This window comes from Armigeres subalbatus, chromosome 1 (assembly GCF_024139115.2).
Source record: "Armigeres subalbatus isolate Guangzhou_Male chromosome 1, GZ_Asu_2, whole genome shotgun sequence".
In the NCBI taxonomy this organism is placed as follows: Eukaryota; Metazoa; Arthropoda; class Insecta; order Diptera; family Culicidae; genus Armigeres; species Armigeres subalbatus.
The window spans coordinates 66,501,088-66,524,059 of record NC_085139.1 but is presented as its reverse complement, the minus strand read 5'-3'; the positions used below and the strand labels follow the sequence as shown (position 1 = coordinate 66,524,059).

Below are 22,972 nucleotides of genomic sequence, written 5' to 3'. Positions count from 1 at the left end.
ATTACAAAACATTATCTCCTGGAAAATCCCTTCGGAGCTCAGGATATTTATAGCCCGGTACATAGGTACAATATCAACAGCAGGCCAACCAAAAGGGAGTTCCCATTGGTACACAAAGGTGCACAGAGGCCGGGAGTGGGAGAAAACCGCAATATTTTTTAGAGTTACAAACATTTCTATCATTGGGGAGATCTGCGGTTTGTGTGCGCGAGAGCAGGTGAATGGACAAAATAAATCAAATTAAAAAAAATTATCCATTTCCGAATCTGTGAGAAAAACCTAAACACGTGCTTATTTTAAGAAACCAACAACACATTTGAATGCATTTTGAAGTTTCATCCAACGATTTCCCAAAAGCCTGTCACTGTGCAAGGCCGCAAACTCGGAAACATGCGATAAATTCCACAGAAAGTGAAATAAAAACTGACCAGAATCGAAAGCTGAGCTGAACTGGAATGGGTCAGTGGCGAAAAACACGTTTCACATTCCACACCTTTGGCCCTGTTGCTGCAACAGCGTAGAGCGGTGGATGTGTCGGGGTGTGTGAGCGAGTTCCGTTTCGGAAGGCGAAATTTTCAACTGGGAAAACACAACCAACAGAACGAACGGGGAAAAAAATCCTTTCATACAAAAGTAATCTTCCGTATAGAGAGTAATAAACGAATTCTATGCGCGGTGGTGGGACACTCCGGCGGGGCTGCTGGTCGGGGTCGGGGAAAACTATGATGAATGGCACCAAAGCGGGAGAAAGTTTCGACTCCCGTTCCGCTGCCGGAAGGAGTGTAAAAAAATATAAGCCTTTTTACTCGTTCCAAATGGTAGCTGGCAGGTAAGAGTGCACTGGATAGGTATCGTATTACAACTGCGAGGTTGTTACCAACACTGATCGCTTGCGGGAGCGCGAAAGGCCACGGTCAGATGTGGGGAAGTTCCGTGCCGCGCAGCCGAACAGTGGCTCCTAGAGATGAGCACAAGTTGATTCGTTCTAACGTGGAAAACAATAAAAATGTATATTCTTTAAAATATGTGTAACTAGTAAAATGAGATCCATTTTTTTATGAAACTGCGTAAAATCATGAAAACAGACAAATGTATGGAAAACTTTTACATTCTTACACACCAAGAACTTTCATGAGCATCCCCAAACACGCTGATCATAGCAGGGTGCGGAAAAAGGAAAACTTTTTGAATCAAAGCGGAATACGAAAAAGTGCCACCTGCTACGGTGTTGTTTTCTATATAAATATGAAAATATACTTTAGGTAACGTGTTCATGAAGCGCCGATAGAAGAGTTTTCAGAACGGAGAACGGACGGAAACAAAAAAAAATGTTCCCAGCAGTCCTATGAGAAATGGTCAAATATGAGCAATTTTATGTTTCCCTTGTTGTCTCCTGTGCACAGTGTTTCCTTTAGTTTAAATTCTTGTGATCCTGGCTTTTCTTTTCTGAATCGACAGACCGATGAATTAAGTTCGTTTTTCTGTGGACTCTGTTGCGGTGTTTAACCAATTTTAGACTTGGATGCTTTAAATCTAAATGAGTAGAAGCTTGGGTCTTGGAAAAAAGTTCGCAATAATTTTGCCTTTTTGCCTTTCTCGTATACTAAGTATACGTAAAGGCTATAGGATCACTCCAAAACCGAACTTTTGATAGAAGGCCCGGGGACCCATAGTGTTATATACCAATCGACTCAGTTCGACGAATTGAGGTGATGTCTGTATGTGTGTATGTATGTGTGTGTGTGTGTGTGTGTGTGTGTGTGTGTGTACAAAAATGTGAGACACACTTTTTGGTATTTAGCATTATCCAATTTGCTCGCAACAAGTTCCATTCGACGTAGAATTCAATCCCATTGTTTGCTATTGAAAATTAGATCCATCGGACATTGCGTTCCGAAGTTATGGCGAAAAAACTGTTTTAACGTGCAAAAAAAAAGCAAAACCCCCTACCTCAGATTTGAACTCGTGATCTCTGGGGTGAGAAGCGCTAACTATACCACAGCACCATCAATACACTTAACATGTGAGAAGATACATACAAATATTAATCATCGAATGGGAGATATGTTTATTGCCTCTATATAGCATTAGAGTTTATCCTGTAGGGTAAATGTTCTTATACTGGAAGTACTAATGAAATGAGAAAAGATAATATTTGTTTTTATCGTTGGTGATTGAAAATATACAGTTCCGTTACATTAGCTAATAGATAAAATATTGATTTTAAAATTAGATTTATTTCATCTAATCAATTATTCAAAATCTCTTCGTACCCTATGGATACATTGTTGCTTCAATGGGGGTAAAAGTTGCTTCACCATTGATGTGGGGAAGTCAATTTTGTTATGAAAAATTATATTGGTGTGATAGAATAATTACGTCATACCGCTTCAACTAACGAAAGGAAACATATGTGTACAATAATAGGAAATATCAATAAGAACCTACCTGCTACCTCCACTAAAAGTAAGGGTGCCATATGGAAATTACAAATAATAAGTAATTTGGGGTGACCGTTTTACGATAGCATATCCGTTCAGTAACTGAAAACCCTCTTGTATGCTAACCGTCAGACATAACTTTTCTCATGTCTTATTGCTATCATGCGCTAAGAAAAACACAATTACCCTATATCGCATACTCAAAAAGCATCGTGCATTGTTCAACGCTCTCCCGTACGAAAGCGCGTGAAAGAAAGAATGGCAATGTGCCGTCGCCCAGATGGCGGCCCTCATATAAATGTCAGACTAAACAAATCTTTCACATTTTAAATTGCCCACAAAATTTTTTTTAGGATATGCTTTATAGCATCAACTTTTACCAAGTCATCAAAAATTTAATTTACAAGGTACAATCAACAAATTGAGCAATTAGCTCATTTACAATATGTGTAAAATTGAAATAATATGTGCTTCGCAAAAAAAACGAATCTTTTTTGAGGTTTTGTACGAGTTTCCGTCACTGCGCATCGATCGGCTCAACCATCGTAGCATCAGCACAGCCCGTACAGCACGCCGAGCTTCTGTTCTATTTTTAGCACTGATAGAAGTAAATACCTATGAGGCAAGAAAGCACATAGGTAGATCATTTTGACGTCTGGCGGTCGTCACAAGAACCACGAAAAAAGTTCTGTTGGCGCCGAAGTGCTTGAGCAGCATAGGGGGGTGTATGTTTCTTGCGTTGTCTGCTTGTAAATTCAATCAGTTTTGTGAGTTTCTGGAAATCTCGGGTACTTATTCAAAAGGACGTATGTGATTTTGTAAACAAAGATTCAAACGTCGATTTGTCCAATCTGATAGCACTCCCACGCAAACCATCACTACAGACAGGCAGCGGAAGCCTTCGGCTACATGTTGGTGGTGTTGGATTGCGTGGGAGAGTCATCAGATTGGATTAACCGACGTTTGAATCTTTGTTTACAAAATCACATACGTCCTTTTGAATAAGTACCCGAGAAATATTCACAATGTTATGATGGAATAAAATTTAATTTTAAATCAAAAAATGATTTTAAATTTAAACAATCGATTTAACGACTATATAATATAACAACATAATTATTGTGATTTGCTTTTTGTTGATTCCAAAAGACGTATGCTGTGGGAGATTAGGAGAAAAACTCACACAGCATACTCTACCATACCACAAAAACGTTCTCGAATTCGTCTTTTGGAATACGCAAAAAAAGCAAATCAAAATAATTATATGATATTATATTATATTGAAAATTGCTTTATTGCATTTATACATAATCGCATATTTGTATCATCTTCATTTTTAATTAATTTTTCAGTCCATAAATTGTCACCAAAAGTTTTTAAGTATATCACTGATTAAACAATGGAATTATTTTTATTCATACGGCATAAAGCAGGGCGAATATTTTTCTGAATTTTGTCTACCCCTTGGATATATCAATTTGAAAGAAATGCAGCAAAAAGTGTTGGTAATTCAACGACATGTGGTCGGGGCTTAGCTAAATCGCACCAAGCGGCTTTTTGACTGACTTGTGGTATTTCGTTCGCAAAAATAAAACGGACATCATTCCATATCAATTTTTACGTACATTTGTTACAGTTATGAGGTTGAGGGATATCCATACGATTTGTGATCAATTAAATCTGCTAATCAAAAATTTGAGTAGAAAAATGGGTTATTTTTTATTGGCGCTCAGTGCGATTTGCCAGAACCCCGGCCATGTGGAAACACACATATTCTCAACAAATGAATATTCATTATTATCGATTAAATTAGATAAATTCTACAAGCGACAAATTTATTCCCATTATAAATAACAGTTAGTTTGATTGAATGTTGCACTTATTCGCATGACCCAAATTTTCAGTTTTCACAATAATTTTCATACAAAATTTAAATGACATGTGCACAATTAAATTACATCCAAACTTGTAAAAAATTTCGGAGGATTATTGAAATAGCAAATGCAATCGTTTGAGCACCGGGGACAGAAAAGTCAAAATTTGAATCACTTTAATGTACATTATACGGTACAAGTTTCAATAAAAATTAAGTGAGAAAACATCGACAATATTGAAACTGTGAAATTGATGTTGTAAATTAGCGAACTATTTTCGATAACAGAAAAGGAAAGCAAATTAATAATTTGAGAAACTGCATATATCCATTTTACAAAATTTCGAGAAAACAAAAAAAACTGTTTTTGAACAAATTGGTACCGAATCTTTCGATTTCTTCGCTACATATCAACAGTTTTTTTGCAAATCTCACAACCCTGGGGTACTTCCAATGCGAAAACTGTAAGCAGTACTCCATAATTGCTCTTCAAAGTACATATGTAGTTTCTCAAACAAACAATTTTTTTTTCATATATTCCTCAACAAATTTTTTTTTGGTATTTTTTGCCAGATTGGACGAGGATTCAGAATATATAAAAATCTCATTTTGGCCAAAAATGTTAACAACATATTAAATGAGTACTCGACCTTTCTAGCACAGTTCGAACAAAAACTGCAAATTTTCGTTCAATTAGATGTAATAATAAATTAACCTCCGTGTTAAACAACACAAAGTTATAGGTTAATTTAAATTTACACTGTAATTTTCAAGTTCATGTTATAATGGAAAATGAAAAAAAATGGATCTGGAGAAGAATCGAACTATGGCCCGCAGAGTGAGAGCCTATGCCGTATGCCACTCGGGCATTTCCACTTCTTGAACGTGAGGCGATCAATGTGTAACAGGTTAAGCATTCTGGTGATTCAATTATTCTTCATCAAAATGTTTGAGACTCAGTAGGTATACTGAATGCATCACAGATTTCTCGTCGAAATGTTTGAAAAGATTAAGTTATTGCAATGAAATGGCCACTTTGTTGGAAGTTGGAACATTCGAATATATCTATTTGATTAATGTTTATATGAATAAAATAAGCACCAGTTGCAGTTTGCATAAAATGGAATGGGATTTGTTTTAGCAGCCACGTGCTCGCACAACAAGGTTTCCGTTAGACGCTAGTAAAATTAAGTCATACTGAATCGAAATATCAACGAATTTATCGTTTACATCACAGAAATTGAAAATTATGATCTGGTACACATTCTCTAAGGACATTTTCGTGGCTTTCATAATATTTTACTGCGAGGTTTTCTGAATCGTTTTAGGACCACAATCTACAAAAGATGGGCTCGATTGGTTGCGTCCCCGCATTCCGCATCGCGTTTTATATTTACATGATGAATAGTGATAGAAATCTCACTTTTAATTTTTTTGCCATTCTAATTTCCAAACAAACTATAAACGCGATGCGGAAAGCAGTATAAAGCGGTATAAAGCGCAAGATTTTTTTTTAAGAATGAAAACTTCGCTTATGTTGGTTCATCCCAAGTAACATTTTAAGTTTTATTACGCTCTTGAAGAGCATAATTTACTCTACTAGAGTGTTATAAAACCATCATAAAACCAAAATGTTACTAGGGATTCAAAGTTAATTTCCTATGTTTCGGGTATTAAGCCACCCGGAGGAGAAATTAATTAATATGTCTGAAACTCGATTTATGCATATGCACCACATAGATAGATTTAGCTGATAGCTTTAGCTCGGAAAAGGTATTGGAGTAACCAGACATAGTAATTCGCTTATTTTGGTATATTACAAGAAGCAGCTAGGAACAAAATTCTTGAAAAGTACGTTTTCTATCTTTAATCATCATAAAAAATATAAAAAACGATATGATGGAAATAATGGGATCTATCCCAATTAATTGCTGTTCTGACTTCTCTAACTTTTCGCGATATATTTTATGATGATCGAGAAAGGCATCATCACCGCTAGGTGGATTAATCTGACCATGACCCATTTTTTGCTTCACGCACTACAATACTATTCATGCAAATGCTAAGACCACGTTCAGACTATGAGCTATATCACTTGATGCAGAGAACCTTATGAGACGTCATATGTACACTCAGTGAACTGGACTATCGAAATTCATAACTGGCGCCTTATGAATCTTCGACTGATTATTCCACCAACAGTGATTCTTATACGCAGTTACCTTCCTGAGTAATCAAGCGTCGATGGGCGTGTGGTCTACATACCGGCCTTCCGACCCCGACGTCCATGGTTTGAACCCAGTCTGCCGCACTTCACTTTTTTTCAAATGAAAATCATCATTCATAAGGCAACATATTGAAATTCATACCGATTCCTTGTGGCAAATTTTCATAAGGCGTTTGATTGAAAATCATACGTCCATTTTCCTCAGTGTACTGATTGCCGTTAAAACTAAATATGTAAACTTTGATGTCAAGTACTCTATATCAAGTGATATATCTCGTAGTCTGGAAGGCACATAATGCACGTACTCTAATACTGCTCATAAAAGCAATACTATCCCATGAGTTCAATTCTCGATATGAAATCGCTTTTATAAAGATAACACAAAAATTAAGTCGAAACACACGCCTAGTTTCAGTTGGAATAGTGTCACGGAAGAATAATTGCTATAGAAGTACAGCTTGAACCCACTAGACCCCAGACAAGTCAAAATCATAAATAAAGAAAGAGAAAAGGTCGAAACCAAAGCATTTATTTTCTCAGAAAAAATAGCATTAACCAGTTTAAATCTATTTATATAGTTGAATAGTATCATAGAACATCATATTTAGCGATTGTATATTATTACAAAGTCCTCTAACGACTGAGATTCATAATGAATGCTTTACTACAATAAATTTTTTAATAGTTCGGACTCTGGTAGTAGACCGTTTTTTAAAGGAAAGCAATATTCCATTCCCGTTCGCCTTCACGGATGTTTCGTTGTACTTGCTCAAAGCATTCTTGTCGAGTTCTTGAGGAACAATTGCTGGCTTGGCAATGGACTGTGCTACATCGCCTTTGTTGTTTTCCGGTCCACAGGCAACCAGCCGCTTCTTACCACTTACACCGGTGAACATTGTCCTGATTCTTTTGGCTGTGACCATTTAAGGTATGTTTCGGACGGATACTTCTCAGAGTTTCACTACTCTGTCAATTCCGGATGATTCTGATGAAGTACGCGTGCGAGGTAGATCTATCGCTCTAAACCCTTCTTGAATACTGCCAACTTTCCCCGTTCGACTTCCAGTTGATGCTCCAAATCCAAGAGTCCTTCGTCGATACATTGGATAGAGGGGTCATCTGACCGCGGTGATGACCAATGCCAGTCACATTAATCACGACCTGCATGAATTTAGTTCCTGATGGAATGCTCTGCTTATCCTATCCACATATAGGGCCAGACGATTTCTGTGGATCCTAGCCTACAAACTTGGTACTTGGATACAATCTGCCAAACAAATAAATTCAAACTACTAACCTTTTATATTTTTACATGTTTTCAGCTGCCGTACCATTATATTTTTACCAAAAAGTTAAAAAAATTTAAACTTCTAAAGATTTATGACCAGAGGTCCAATCTGGAATATCTGTTTATGTTTTGACATATTTCAGATTGGACTGACAACTGACAAGTTGCGCAAAAGACGACAGATCTGGGAGATATTGTCGGTAATGCAGATTGGACGTTTTGCACTGGTAATTTTTTTTAGACAAAAACAAAAAAAATAGTGTAATTTTCAAATTGACCGCTAATATTAGGTGGAATATTGAGAGAACACACCCTAATCTGTGTTGTCAATGTGTTGATTAAATTTAAATATTACGGACTTTCACATAAGGATCAGTTTTCACAATAATTTCCATACAAACTTTTAATGGCGTGTGTACACTGAGGAAAATGGACGTATGATTTTCAATCAAACGCCTTATGAAAATTTGCCACAAGGAATCGGTATGAATTTCAATATGTTGCCTTATGAATGATGATTTTCATTTGAAAAAAAGTGAAGTGCGGCAGACTGGGTTCAAACCATGGACGTCGGGGTCGGAAGGCCGGTATGTAGACCACACGCCCATCGACGCTTGATTACTCAGGAAGGTAACTGCGTATAAGAATCACTGTTGGTGGAATAATCAGTCGAAGATTCATAAGGCGCCAGTTATGAATTTCGATAGTCCAGTTCACTGAGTGTACAATCAAACTACATCCAAACTTGTTAAAAATTTAGGAGGATTAAGCAAATGGCAAATGCAATCGTTTGAACATCTGGAGACAGAAAAGTCAAAATTTGATTCACTCTAATGTACATTATATGGTACAAGTTGCAATAGAAATTAAGTGAGAAAACATCGACGATATTGGAATTGTGAAATTGATGATGAAAATTAGTGAACTATTTTCTATAACAGAAAAGGAAAGCAAATTATTCATTTGTTTGAGAAACTGCATATATCCATTTTACACAATTTCGAGAAAACAAAAAAAAAACGTTTTTGAACAAATTAGTACCGAATCTTTCGATTTCTTCGATACATATCAATAGTTTTTGGCAAAACTCACAACCCTGGGCATTTCCAGTGCGAAAACTATAAGCAGTATTATTATAATTGCTACAGTATAATTGCTCTTCAATGAGTAGTTTGAATTTTTTCATATACAAATATTTTTTGTTTGTTATTTTTTGCCAGATTAGGTATATAATATTATAGGTTATAGAATATATAAAAATCTCATTTTGTCCAAAAATGTTACATATGCAGTTTCTCGAACAAACGATTCATATAGAATCCATAGCCTATATAGCCTGCTATAGCCATATACATATTAAATGAGTACTCGACCTTTCTAGCATAGTTCGAACAAAACCTGCAAATTTTCGTTCAATTAGATAAATTGACCTCCGTGTTAAACAACATAAAGTTATAGCTTAATTCAAATTTACACTGTAATTTTCAAGTGCATATTATAATGGAAAATAAAAAAAATTGATCCGAAATTGAAGAATCGAACTTAGGTCCCCAGAGTGAGAGCCCATGTCGTACGCCACTCGGGCATTTCCACTTCTTGAACGTGAGGCGATCAATGTGTAACAGGTTAAGCATTCTGGTGATTCAATTATTCTTCATCAAAATGTTTGAGACTCAGTAGGTATGCTGAATGCATCAGAGATTTCTCGTCGAAATGTTTGAAAAGATTGAGTTATTGGAATGAAATGGCACCTTTGTTGGAAGTTGGAACATTCGAATATATCTATTCGAATAATGTTTATATGAATAAAATAAGCACCAGCTGCGGTTTGCATAAAATTCAATGGGATTTGTTTTAAAAGCCATGTGTTCGCACAACAAGGTTTCCGTTAGACGCTAGTAAAATTAAGTCATACTGAATCGAAATATCAACAATTTCATCGTTTACATCACAGATATTCTGTATGGGGGTGTGTCTTTCTGTGTACTTGTTATAATTAAAAGCCTTGTATCTTTTGTTTTTTCATTTTGTATTATAATAACCATAATTATACAAATACAATTTTAAACTCTTCCAGCTTGTTACCATTCATCAATCTGAAACAGGCGAAATATGAGATACGACTATAGTATACAGTTTTGTATGAAAAAGAATCAACCAGAGCCAGAGAATTCATATAAATCAAATATTACAAGAAAGACAAGATAGCAAGTATAAGAATACTTACCCTCCAACACGCAGAAGAATCTTGCAAGATTGAAACAACTATTTCGATTGTTGCACCAAACTACGTGCATATTGTTGTTTCAATCTTCAACATTGTTGTTTCAACGATGATTCATTGCTTCTATCAATTGAACATTATTGTTGTTTCAATCCTGCATCGCATGATTGAAACAATAATAATATCGTTGTTCTGGCAACTATTTCGTAATATGAAAAACCTGTAGAAACTGATCAACATAAATCATTCTGTCTACAAGAAGTAAGTATGGAGCAGAGGTAAGGTGGATGACTCTTACTCCCCTTGTAACTAGTTCGATTCTGCTTCTGTCATATTTTCCTATTTTGTTGATGTCATCGTAGTGTCGATAAAGTAGTTTCGTAGCATTTTCGAAAGTGAAAACAACCATACAAATAGTTGTTTTCTGATGTAACATTTGACAGTGACAGCTGAAAAGCATGGTTGAAACAAATATATCCGATAGTTGAATCAACTATCGCGTATGGTTGATTCAACCCTATTTGTGGTTGTATCAACCAAAAATATTGTTATTCATAAATCAATGCAAAAATATTGTTGATTTGAAGCAGAATCAGGTTGATTCTACCACATATTTTTCTCCGTGAATACCTTTTCCGAGCTAAATCTATCACATGTTGTGCATATGCATAAATCGAGTTTCAGACATAGTAATGCACTTATATTTGCTCCTACCGGCAAAAATGTTGAAAAGTACGTTTTCTATCACTAATCATCATATAAATATAAAACACGATATGATGGAAAAAATGGGATCTATCCCCATTATTTTCTATTTTGACTTCTCTAATATTTCACGATATATTTTATGATAATCGAGAAAGGCATCATCACCGCTAGGTGGATTAATCTGGGTTTTTTAAATAAAAAATGAATGGAAACGAGTTCGTTCACGTTTTGCTATTATAGAGTGATAGGAACTTATTTCATAGGATCATAAATTGCTCCTTTTTTAAATGGTTAAAAAATTAGGACAACTCGTTAATGAATCATGTCCCCTATTTTTACAAAGGCTGCACATGCGTAATTATGTGTTGTTATATATTGTTATCGTTTCAAAAAAAAAATTAATTTTAGTTTTGTCTTTCTTGTATGCTAAATATACGCAGACGCTATATGTTCGCTCCACAAACAAACTTTTATAGGAGGCCTGCAGACACACAGTGTTATACACCAATCGGCTCAGCTCGAAGATGATGTCTGTTTGTGCGTGTGTATGTGTGTGAAAGTATGTGCGCAAAAAAAAATCACTGATTTGTTGGCACTTATCCTTAACCGATTTATTCACAACAAGTTGCATTCGACAGGAAACCCTGTCCCATTGTTTCGTATTGAAAATTGATCGAATCGCTATATGGCTTAAAATACAACTTTTTTATATGCATGAGAAGGGCATCAGGGTTTTTTGAGTGTCTTCTTCTTCTTCTTCTTCTTATTGGAATTACATCCCCACACACACTGGGACAGAGCCGCCTCGCAGCTTAGTGTTCATTAAGCACTTCCACAGTTATTAACTGCGAGGTTTCTAAGCCAGGTTACCATTTTTGCATTCGTATATCATGAGGCTAGCACGATGATACTTTTATGCCCAGGGAAGTCGAGACAATTTCCAATCCGAAAATTGCCTAGACCGGCACTGGGAATCGAACCCAGCCACCCTCAGCATGGTCTTGCTTTGTAGCCGCGCGTCTTACCGCACGGCTAAGGAGGGCCCTGAGTGTCTACTTTACCGTAAACTTTAGCCGATTGTTTCTTAGGACACTTTGTTCCAATGTTTCAAGCTGAAAACCACAACAATGTTGCAGCAGGAAAAATATAAGTACTAAAACACTAGTGGCGCTGGTGCCAAACTGTGCTACAACAAGCTTCAATTGGCCATAGTTTATGCATCATGCTGTAATGCATGTTTGGTTTCATCACCAACATCGGTTTGACACGTATAGCTCCAGTACTTTGGCTGCCAGGTCGAAGTAACTTAGATGTTAGTCATGCGAACAGCAACGACATAAGCAATCTTTTACTTTTGAATCAACTGAAAACTGCAGCCCTTTTAATAAAATGCGATTATCTCGCATCTATAACTTCATAATTAACCTATTTTTTCAAGTCTTTATTTCGTTTTTTTTATTTTGTAAATAAGTTAATCAAAGTTAGCAGACAACGTAACTCAAAAATTGATCTTTCAATTTGAACGCGTATCGTAGCCACTTTAATTTATCTTTGAAAATTACTTTACGTTTCAAGCTATTTGTTAAAATAATTAAAAAAAATGTTACGATGCAGCCTCTACGGTGTCCACGAATTAGCAGGTTGGCGTCGCAGGTTCAATGTAGGCCGAAAAAGAACAAATTGGAAAGGAATTTGAAGCATTTTCCATTTCAGGCCATCTAAGGATTCCAAAAACAAGATTCAAGGTCAACACGCGTAACGAAAGATCTGTTTTCTCATTTTAATAACGAATCTTACTCGTAGTATGTAATCGTTTGAACCAAACTGAATGTGATATCATAAAGTATGGAAGTCACATAAAGAGTTCCACCGGAAGTATCTTCACGAATCACGAATAATCTTCACGGTAGGTCATACAGGATTTCCTCCGGAAGCTGCTCCAGTACTGCGAAAGTTTTCACACGGGTCATATGGCCAAACAGGCCATTTAGTGGAAAAATTAGTATGGCCGAATAGGTCGTTTGGCCAAAAATGCCTTCTTACTCTTCATTTCCTATTTGTCAATTCTCACTGTGAAATTGGAAGCGCAAAGTGAGAAATCAGAAATAAGAAATGATGAGAGAAAAAACAGAAGTGAGATGCTTCACATCTCACTTCTCACTCATCACTAATCGATTCCACTCACACTTTCACAGAGAGTTTACTTCCCCCACTTCTCACTGTAAGAAGTAGAAGTTAGAAATGATGAGCGAGAAGAGTGAAATCAGATACCTCATTTCTCACTGCTCTCTCATCATTCCTTTTCTCCTTTCTCACTTCTTTTAAGTAACTTTTAACATGAGATGTGAGAAGTAATCAATGAGGAGTGAGAAGTGAGACGTATAACAGCATTTTTGACTAAATGACATTTGAAAAGAGGCTTCCGAGCCTCTTGAAAGGAGGCTTCTGAGCCTCTTGAAAGTAGGCTTCCAAGTCTCTTAAAAGAAGGCTTCCAAGTCTCTTAAAAGGAGGCTTCCGAGCCTCTTGAAAAGAGGTTCCCGAGCCTCTTGAAAGGAGGCTCCCGAGCCTCTTGAAAGGAGGCTCCCGAGCCTCTTGAAAGAAGGCTCCCGAGCCTCTTGAAAGAAGGCCCCTGAGGCTCTTGAAAGAAGGCTCCCGAGCTTCTTGAAAGGAGGCTCCCGAGTCTCTTGAAAGGAGGTTCCCGAGCCTCTTGGAAGGAGGCTCCCGAGCCTCTTGAAAGAAGGCTCCCGAGGCTCTTGAAAGAAGGCTCCCAAGCTTCTTGAAAGGAGGCTCCCGAGCCTCTTGGAAGAAGGCTCCCGAGGCTCTTGAAAGAAGGCTTCCGAGCCTCTTGAAAGGAAGCTTCCGAGCCTCTTGAAAGGAGGCTTCCGAGCCTCTTGAAAGGAGGCTTCCGAGCCTCTTGAAAGGAGGCTTCCGAGCCTCTTGAAAGGAGGCTTCCTGGCCTTTTGAAAGGAGGCTTTGAGCCTCTTGAAGGAGGCTTCTGAGGCCTCTTGAAAGGAGGCTCTGAGCCTCTTGAAGGAGGCTTCCAGGCCTCTTGAAAGGAGGCTTCCGAGCCTCTTGAAGGAGGCTTGAGCCTCTTGAAGGAGGCTCTGAGCCTCTTGAAAGGAGGCTTGAGCCTCTTGAAAGGAGGCTTGGAGCCTCTTGAAAGGAGGCTTGAGCCTCTTGAAAGGAGGCTTTGAGGCCTCTTGAAAGGAGGCTTGAGCCTCTTGAAAGGAGGCTCTGAGCCTCTTGAAAGGAGGCTTCCAGGCCTCTTGAAAGGAGGCTTCCAGGCCTCTTGAAGGAGGCTCTGAGCCTCTTGAAAGGGGAGGCTTCTGAGCCTCTTGAAAGGAGGCCTGAGCCTCTTGAAAGGAGGCTTCTGAGCCTCTTGAAAGGAGGCTTCTGAGCCTCTTGAAAGGAGGCTTCTGAGCCTCTTGAAGGAGGCTCTGAGCCTCTTGAAAGGAGGCTTCCAGGCCTCTTGAAAGGAGGCTTCCAGGCCTCTTGAAAGGAGGCCTGAGCCTCTTGAAAGGAGGCTTCCAGGCCTCTTGAAGGAGGCTGAGCCTCTTGAAAGGAGGCTTGAGCCTCTTGAAGGAGGCTTCGAGCCTCTTGAAAGGAGGCTCTGAGCCTCTTGAAAGGAGGCTTCTGAGCCTCTTGAAGGAGGCTGAGCCTCTTGAAAGGAGGCTGAGCCTCTTGAAAGGAGGCTTCCAGGCCTCTTGACAGGAGGCTTCTGAGCCTCTTGACAGGAGGCTTCTGAGCCTCTTGACAGGAGGCTTCTGAGCCTCTTGACAGGAGGCTTGAGCCTCTTGAAAGGAGGCTCTGAGCTCTTGAAAGGAGGCTTCTGAGGCCTCTGAAAGGAGGCTTCTGAGCCTCTTGAAAGGAGGCTTGAGCCTCTTGAAAGGAGGCTTCTGAGCCTCTTGAAAGGAGGCTTCCGGGCCTCTTGAAAGGAGGCTTCCAGGCCTCTTGAAAGGAGGCTTCTGAGGCCTCTTGAAAGGAGGCTGAGCCTCTTGAAAGGAGGCTTCTGAGCCTCTTGAAAGGAGGCTTCCTGAGCCTCTTGAAAGGAGGCCTGAGCCTCTTGAAGGAGGCTTCCAGGCCTCTTGAAAGGAGGCTTGAGCCTCTTGAAAGGAGGCTTCTGAGCCTCTTGAAAGGAGGCTTCTGAGCCTCTTGAAAGGGAGGCTTCTGAGCCTCTTGAAAGGAGGCTTCTGAGCCTCTTGAAAGGAGGCTGGGCCTCTTGAAAGGAGGCTTCCAGGCCTCTTGAAAGGAGGCTTCCAGGCCTCTTGAAAGGAGGCTTCCGGGCCTCTTGAAAGGAGGCTTCCGAGCCTCTTGAAAGGAGGCTCTGAGCCTCTTGAAAGGGAGGCTCTGAGCCTCTTGAAAGGAGGCTCTGAGCCTCTTGAAAGGAGGCTCTGAGCTCTTGGAAAGGAGGCCTGAGCCTCTTGAAAGGAGGCTCTGAGGCCTCTTGGAAAGGAGGCCTGAGCTCTTGAAGGAGGCTCCTGAGCCTCTTGAAAGGAGGCCCTGGGCCTCTTGAAGGAGGCTCCTGAGCCTCTTGAAGGAGGCCTGAGGCCTCTTGAAAGGAGGCTCTGAGCCTCTCTTGAAAGGAGGCTTCTGAGCCTCTTGAAAGGAGGCCTGAGCCTCTTGAAAGGAGGCCTGAGCCTCCTGAAAGGAGGCCTGAGCCTCTTGAAGGAGGCTTCGAGCCTCTTGAAAGGAGGCTTCCGGGCCTCTTGAAGGAGGCTTCTGAGCCTCTTGAAGGAGGCTTCCTGAGCCTCTTGAAAGGAGGCCTGAGCCTCTTGAAAGGAGGCTTCTGAGCCTCTTGAAAGGAGGCTCTGAGCCTCTTGAAGGAGGCTTCTGAGCCTCTTGAAAGGAGGCTTCCAGGCCTCTTGAAAGGAGGCTGAGCCTCTTGAAGGAGGCCTGAGCCTCTTGAAAGGAGGCTTCTGAGCCTCTTGAAAGGAGGCTTCCGGGCCTCTTGAAAGGAGGCCTGAGCCTCTTGACAGGAGGCTTCTGAGCCTCTTGAAAGGAGGCTCTGAGCCTCTTGAAAGGAGGCTTGAGCCTTTGAAAGGAGGCTCTGAGCCTCTTGAAAGGAGGCTTGAGGCCTCTTGAAAGGAGGCTTCTGAGCCTCTTGAAAGGAGGCTTCCAGGCCTCTTGAAAGGAGGCTTCCAGGCCTCTTGAAAGGAGGCTTCTGAGCCTCTTGAAAGGAGGCTTCTGAGCCTCTTGAAAGGAGGCTTCTGAGCCTCTTGAAAGGAGGCTTCTGAGCCTCTTGAAAGGAGGCTTCTGAGCCTCTTGAAAGGAGGCCTGAGCCTCTTGAAGGAGGCTTCCAGGCCTCTTGAAAGGAGGCTTCCAGGCCTCTTGAAAGGAGGCTTGAGCCTCTTGAAAGGAGGCTTCCAGGCCTCTTGAAAGGAGGCTTCTGAGCCTCTTGAAAGGAGGCTTCCTGAGCCTCTTGAAAGGAGGCTTCTGAGCCTCTTGAAAGGAGGCTTCTGAGCCTCTTGAAAGGAGGCTTCTGAGCCTCTTGAAAGGAGGCTTCTGAGCCTCTTGAAAGGAGGCCTGAGCCTCTTGAAAGGAGGCTCTGAGCCTCTTGAAAGGAGGCTTCTGAGCCTCTTGAAAGGAGGCTTCCTGAGCCTCTTGAAAGGAGGCCTGAGCCTCTTGAAAGGAGGCTTCCGGGCCTCTTGAAAGGAGGCTTGAGCCTCTTGAAAGGAGGCTTCTGAGCCTCTTGAAAGGAGGCTTCTGAGCCTCTTGAAAGGAGGCTTCTGAGCCTCTTGAAAGGAGGCTTCCGAGCCTCTTGAAAGGAGGCTTCCGAGCCTCTTGAAAGGAGGCTCGAGCCTCTTGAAAGGAGGCTCTGAGCCTCTTGAAAGGAGGCTTCCAGGCCTCTTGAAAGGAGGCTTCCAGGCCTCTTGAAAGGAGGCTTCCGAGCCTCTTGAAAGGAGGCTTCCGAGCCTCTTGAAAGGAGGCTTCCGAGCCTCTTGAAAGGAGGCTTCCGAGCCTCTTGAAAGGAGGCTTCCGAGCCTCTTGAAAAGGGGTTGTAGCGTGTGGGGTATATGGGTGCTTGTTGAGGGAGTGGCTAGGTGTTGGCGGGAGACCTGCGACTCTTTTTGTTGGTTACACGCTGAATATTTGGAGCCTTCCTGAGGTCTTTGAAATCGAGGGATGAGTTAGTGAGAATTCGTTTAAGGGGTTTTGGAAACCCTAAAAACAACTCCGGTGTTAGAGAGAGTAGTTTTATCCGTAGTTATCAGGTCTTTTTACGAAGTCTTCGGTTGAGGTTATTAAAAGACGTACTGTCCTGGGGAGAGCTTGGATGCATTGGGGTTGTCGTTTGGTGAAGTTTGGGGATCGGGAGGATAGTAGGAGAATCGCTTTTGAAAGCCTTATCAGATGGCTTAATTCTGGTTGATTGCTTGAACGTTTGAGTGAGATTAGGTATCTAAGCAGATCAGCAGAAACTGCTGCATTGCTGTATCAACGTTTTTCATAACGTGCGAAACCTGAAACTCACCGCAGGTAATAACAACCGCATCATTGGTTCGCTTTATCGTCGGGAGCTGAATAATGCGGAAAAATACCTGCATTGGGGAGTTTGGGGAACAGTTTTTACTAATGAAATTGTCATTCTAACTGTAGATAGGGAAACGGAAAATCCGAACAAGTGTCTGCCAAGAAGCAGTCCGCTGTTCCGACAGTGCGCCTTTTTGGACAAAGCAAAGTGATCAGGATTCCAGGCAAAATACAATCATGTATAATGTACATTTATTTATAGCGCCGCAGTTCAACCAATCTACTTCCTACGCGAACATCCAATTACTAATCACATCCCCCCAGGCTTCTATAAACGCTTTAACCACCAGAACCACCAAACAATACTTAATGAAGTACACCAATGCTTCTATTCTGAAACTAAAGGTAGCCTAGAAAAATGCCCAAGTGATGAACTTATATCCGATTAAAATCACCTAAATAACGGCCTGATAATAATAACTTTAATACAAAAATGCTCGCAGTATAAATTCTGTCGAAAGCGTATAAATGATCAAGCTTCTCCATAATCCATACAAAAGCAGTTTGAAAATTTGCTCACCAATTATCTTCCTCTGCACCAGAGTACGTCTGAAATCTCATCCATGACAGGATCTAATAAATTGATAGATGCTCCTCAGCCACTACTAGAGTGCCCATAATTAAAAATAAATCCTTAATTACACCCTGAGATGCTTTGTTCGCAACTTGACACATTTATTTATGTGTTGTTGGTCTCGTCCACAGATCTTCTTCACTTGTAAGTGGGTTAACCAAGTTCCATCACCACAACGCCATAAAGTGTAATTTGATACAGGAGTTTCTAGTCGATAAAATCGATTATTTCGGTTGATCTGCGAAGAGCGATGATGCCAAACCGACATGGAATCTATGCGAGCCAAGCGGATCTTCTTCCCCCATCCCACAGCACCTCTTTTGTCAAGTCAATCAAAGTCCTGCTTTTCCAGCAAATTGATTCCACGTGCAGCAAAAGGCAACCCTTTGGAGTTGACCATTTCGCTATGTGGGAGGGTTGGTTCGGTTGAGGATGGCTTCTTTCCTTCGGAAGACGGTTCCCCAGCACAGTTCGAGGAAAGACGTCAGCAAGACGAAAATTTTCTTGGTCTTGTCCTTATTCCATCACATCCGATCCGAAGTCCGATCTTCCGGGAGACAGACAGACTATTAGCTGCACTCATTCATAGAATTTCTTATTACGAAGAGTTCCGGTGGTTTTTACCCAATAATGGGAATTGTGCTGGAGAAAGTGTACCCAACCGAAGGTCGATCCAATACAGAATTGCCAGTTCCATTTCTTTCCGTTCTGCCCAACCGGAACATTTTTGTGGCGGTTGGCTTGTAGGGGGGACCACGACATGCACGCTTCGATGGATAGTTTCAGACACTGATTCCGGTTTCCGAGGTAGGAGGCGAATTGATTCGCTGATATGAGAAACATATTCTGTCCTGTCGACAATCGACTGAACGAAACGTTACGAAAAATATCCGCGGTTATCAAACGGAATTCAATTCTATTAACCATTTCATAGGATTATTTATTTAATGCGATTACTTTTTTTTAGTGAAATTGCATAACAATTGAATCAGTCAGCAACATAATCTCTATCTTAACGACTTTGAAATAAACTCTGGCAGGTGGTACGGCAAATCGATATCAAGAATCAAGCATCGTAGTCGAGCCATGAACGAGACGGATTTCTTCCAAAAGATTAGTTCATTAATTTCGTGAAATGAAGTGTAAATTCAAGAGCTTCCGGGAAAGTGGGTACCGCTCTCACCCGTGGTATTGGAGGCACCCAAATCCGGAGTAGACTATTTTTGGCATAAAAGTAAACGAGCCGTACGTCGAAGCCAAATACAACGGTATTTCGGGTCGATGGTTCGCTCGTTTTCGCTGAATCCCATAAGCTTGGCTTTTCTGCAAGACACCTATATTTAAAACGCCGTCTGGCAGTTAAACTAATGACCCGTGCAAGGTACCATCTATTTTTCACGTCAGCGATCAGTGGCAAACGATATGTATGACGATGCCTCACGAGAGAAGAGACAAAAGTCGGGCGGATTTCCCTCGAAGAATGCGATTTCGCCCACCTCAGACGAAGCTGCCGCAAATTTCCTTTCTGTCGAGTGTCGGGCAGTAAATATGTTAAATCGCCGACAGGAAATTGCCAGGTGACAAACTGTAGCAGAATCCGTTTCCCTGTAACTTGTTCATCTTTCGTGCCAAATGCCGTTAGTGTGTATTACAGTCGTGCAGACAAACAGTACGATAAATTGACACCAGCCAATGTCTGTTAAGCTCAGGTAATTTAGTCTGACGTAATTTAATTAGGAGGGGTTATAGATGCATTAATCCACTGACGGCTGGCACACGACTCAGACTAACGCCAACAAAGAGTTGTTTGACACGACAGAATCGTATCCTCATTCTCAGAAATTATTTTGATTCATTTTTTTTTCTGGGATTTGGAACGAATATTGTTTATTTAATTGATGTTGGCTTGTCGCACCCTTATTATATGATGCCTACAAATGCAAGCTGATTAAAACTTCTGCTTAATTCGTTTTTCCGTTCAAAGTTTTGATACACAGGGTGAGTTAATTACAAAAAGTTATTTTGTTTTAGAAAAAGGCTCCCCCAGACCTAAGCGATTTCATCGCCGCGACGGTGACAACTAGTCGCCGCGATTCTATCGTTGGGTCGCTGCAGGCAATGCTTTATTTACGCTCCCATACCAATGGCGACAGAATCGCTGTCGCCAAGCGATAGAATCGCATCGCGACTGTCGCGTCGCGTGTGTTTGGGGGAACCTAAATGTGACGAATCGGCTCTCGGCGGGACTTGAACTCACAATTTTTCATTAAGTACACGACTTAATACCAATTTTCACAACGAATCCACTGTTTTGCCTTTTCTTCATTTCGCTATCTCCTCTAAATAGGGTTACTGCTCCTGGACTTCATCTTATAGCTCCGATATTCATCCTACGAAAAACAAAGCAAATAAAAGTAATTTGATTTGTTTCTTATTTTTGTGATTCTTTCAGTAGTGAGCACGCAAAAAGAAGCGACGAAATTGTTGCCGTATTTCCTTCTTTCGTGATGAGACGAATATATGTTTAGTGAGATGGAAAACGGAACAGGAATTTGAGGAAATTATTGGAATTTCGCTTGGCAACTCCAGGATTTTTAAAGCGTTTCTCTAGAAGGTGTGTACTTGGATGTCTATTGTTCCATCCAATTCCTCTACTTTATTTATGTTGTAAAAGCTTCTCATGTTTTGACCAAAGTTGTAAGGTCGTCTCCAGTGTTTCCCGCACTTGACTCGACTTGGTTTCTCTATTCAAATTCAAAAAGTCACCAACATGGTATTGACAAATAAGAAAAGTGTGTGTGCATGTGCACGAAGCAATAAATTACTTTATTCTGTTTTGTTGACTTGGCCACTTGTTTTCCAGATTTCGGTGTCTGGAAATGCGAGCGAACCAAGTAGGTTCATGTAGCAACCAGAAAAATTGCGAGTAAAAGTAGCTTGTATGCTTATACGGCGGGGAACCGTATGTTGACTTCTTTATTTGAGTTAATTGGGTACAGAACTTAGTGGAGTCAAAATGTTTGCGGAAAATGAACGTTGAAATTTATTTACTACAATGGGGCACGAACCTTGTTTGAGAGTTTTCTCATTGAAACTTTAACCGCGGCGTCGTTGAGAACTTTACCCGTCAAAAGATTTTGATATTCACGAGCATTGATAGTAAGGGGAGATTCCCCGATGCCGGACACATAAACCATTTAAAGACAAACCCTCTAACTTTCCGGACTATGTTTACTTGTTTATTTTATACACAAACCATAATCATTAATGATTCATACAAACTATATTTAATGATTTTTAATATCTATTTCACAATTGAATAAAATATGTTGCGATGAATCTTATTCAAATAACATACTTGTAAGAACATTTTATTCTACTGAGTTTATCAACGTAGCTGATGTGCTATACGCATTTTCCTTACATCCAAAACCATAGGTACACATAATTAATTAAAGAGCAACCCAACGACAGTAGAACGATTGCGGTAGGTCGTGGAAAAGCAACAACAACATGTACGGTATGTTTGTAAGCACGTGATGCGGCGGCGCAAGCAATTCGACATGCGTTGAGCAGTGACACGCTTCTTATCGTTAAACGTACAGTAGAACCAGCACGAGCGGAGCGTAAGAAGTAGGCCATAGAATAAGTGCCGAATAAGCAGATTTATATTTACGCTCCATATAAATAAAAATTCATTTGTATGAAAAAAATCTTACATGGGGGAGGGGGGGTCGAAAAACCCAGAAAAATTGCTTACGTAATAAGTGTACGACCCCTATGACCTATATTACAATATCCGGAACACGGGAAGTTTTTGAACTCCCTGAGCAAGGACATTTCGCGATAGCACAGAAATATTCTTTTATTCAATCATTATTAATACTGAAAGTAAAGTCGAAGAGGTCGAAGCTATATATAACGCTTTGCTTCTAGAATGACCTTCCGAGAGATTCGGAGTTTTGGAAATGGTATACTTTTAAAATTAATCAAACAACCATGTGACTTATTGATCAATTTTGTAAAAAGAAACAGTTTGTAGAAGAAAAAATGATTGAGCGGCTCAAAGACGAACATTTTACAAAAATTCTTATGAAACCGGGAATTAACACATTGCTTAATGTAATAAAATGGATGAAGAACATATAGTGGTCAAATTCACGAACAATTCTATAGTGTTTCGGTATTCAGACGTAATTTCGGCTTTGACTACTCCTCTATAATTTTATTTAAAACTGAAATAATCGAGTCTGCTCTTTCTGGACTGCTGATGTTCCCACAATATCCTAAAACAAAATATTGATTAGTATTTAACATTAGTCTAGCCAAGATGAATATACAGCTAGGTGTTGCAGTCTGTCCAATTTATGGACGAGAAGAAGGCGGGGGTGAAAAGTTCATTTTCGGTGCAAAACATAAACAAACCGGCTGGCTCTGGTGTATTCATCTTGAGCACATTCTTGAGTCTTACTTCAAATCGGGTCATTAAGGGTATACAAAACATATGATTATGATTAAAGATTAATAAATAAAAGCGATATATGCAATGATTAAAATTGATGATAAGTGAAGAACCTCAAAACAATTGTGAATATGATTAGTAGTTAATGATTAAATGTAAAATGTGATGATTAACGATTAGTGATTAATGATTAAATCATATTTTCGTATGATTATGATTAAATAACCCATTATTCATTAATCATGATTAACTCTATGATTAATCACTAATGCTCTGGTTTTTACTGAAACTTTTGTACACAGCATAGGTATGTCAAATCCAATTCACCCCTTTTTAATTTATGGCTAGTTTTTTTTTCGGTCAGTGCGTCTGATACTCGCGCACTCCATTTGCCGGAGTTATTATTTCAAGATAAAAATGAAATTAAAATATATCGTAATTGTATTACAACCGACTAACGTTCGCCATTCGCGTTAGACTTCCAGCGCATAGGCGCTTGTTTGTACGGGCTGGAATTACGTGACGACTAGGGATCCTATAATGAGAGATATGCAAATACTTTTCCAGACGATTTAGCAACGCTGTTACTTTTGTTAGCAAACGCTTCCAGCACTTGCCGCAGCGCAAAGTGTTGAAGCTTGTAT

General features: G+C 40.1%; 1 protein-coding gene and 1 long non-coding RNA gene across 2 annotated transcripts in view; both read right to left on the bottom strand.

Annotated features, from left to right (window-relative positions):
- LOC134209848 (5-hydroxytryptamine receptor 1-like) overlaps window positions 1–22,972 on the bottom strand; it is a 286,177-nt gene that overhangs the window by 18,152 nt on the left and 245,053 nt on the right. The gene's annotated exons all lie outside the window — the stretch shown is intronic.
- Window positions 7,055–7,977, bottom strand: LOC134209792 (uncharacterized). The gene is made up of 2 exons (XR_009978784.1): window positions 7,839–7,977; window positions 7,055–7,782 (listed from the first exon to the last, which is right to left on the bottom strand). It is a non-coding gene; the product is annotated as an uncharacterized LOC134209792 (long non-coding RNA).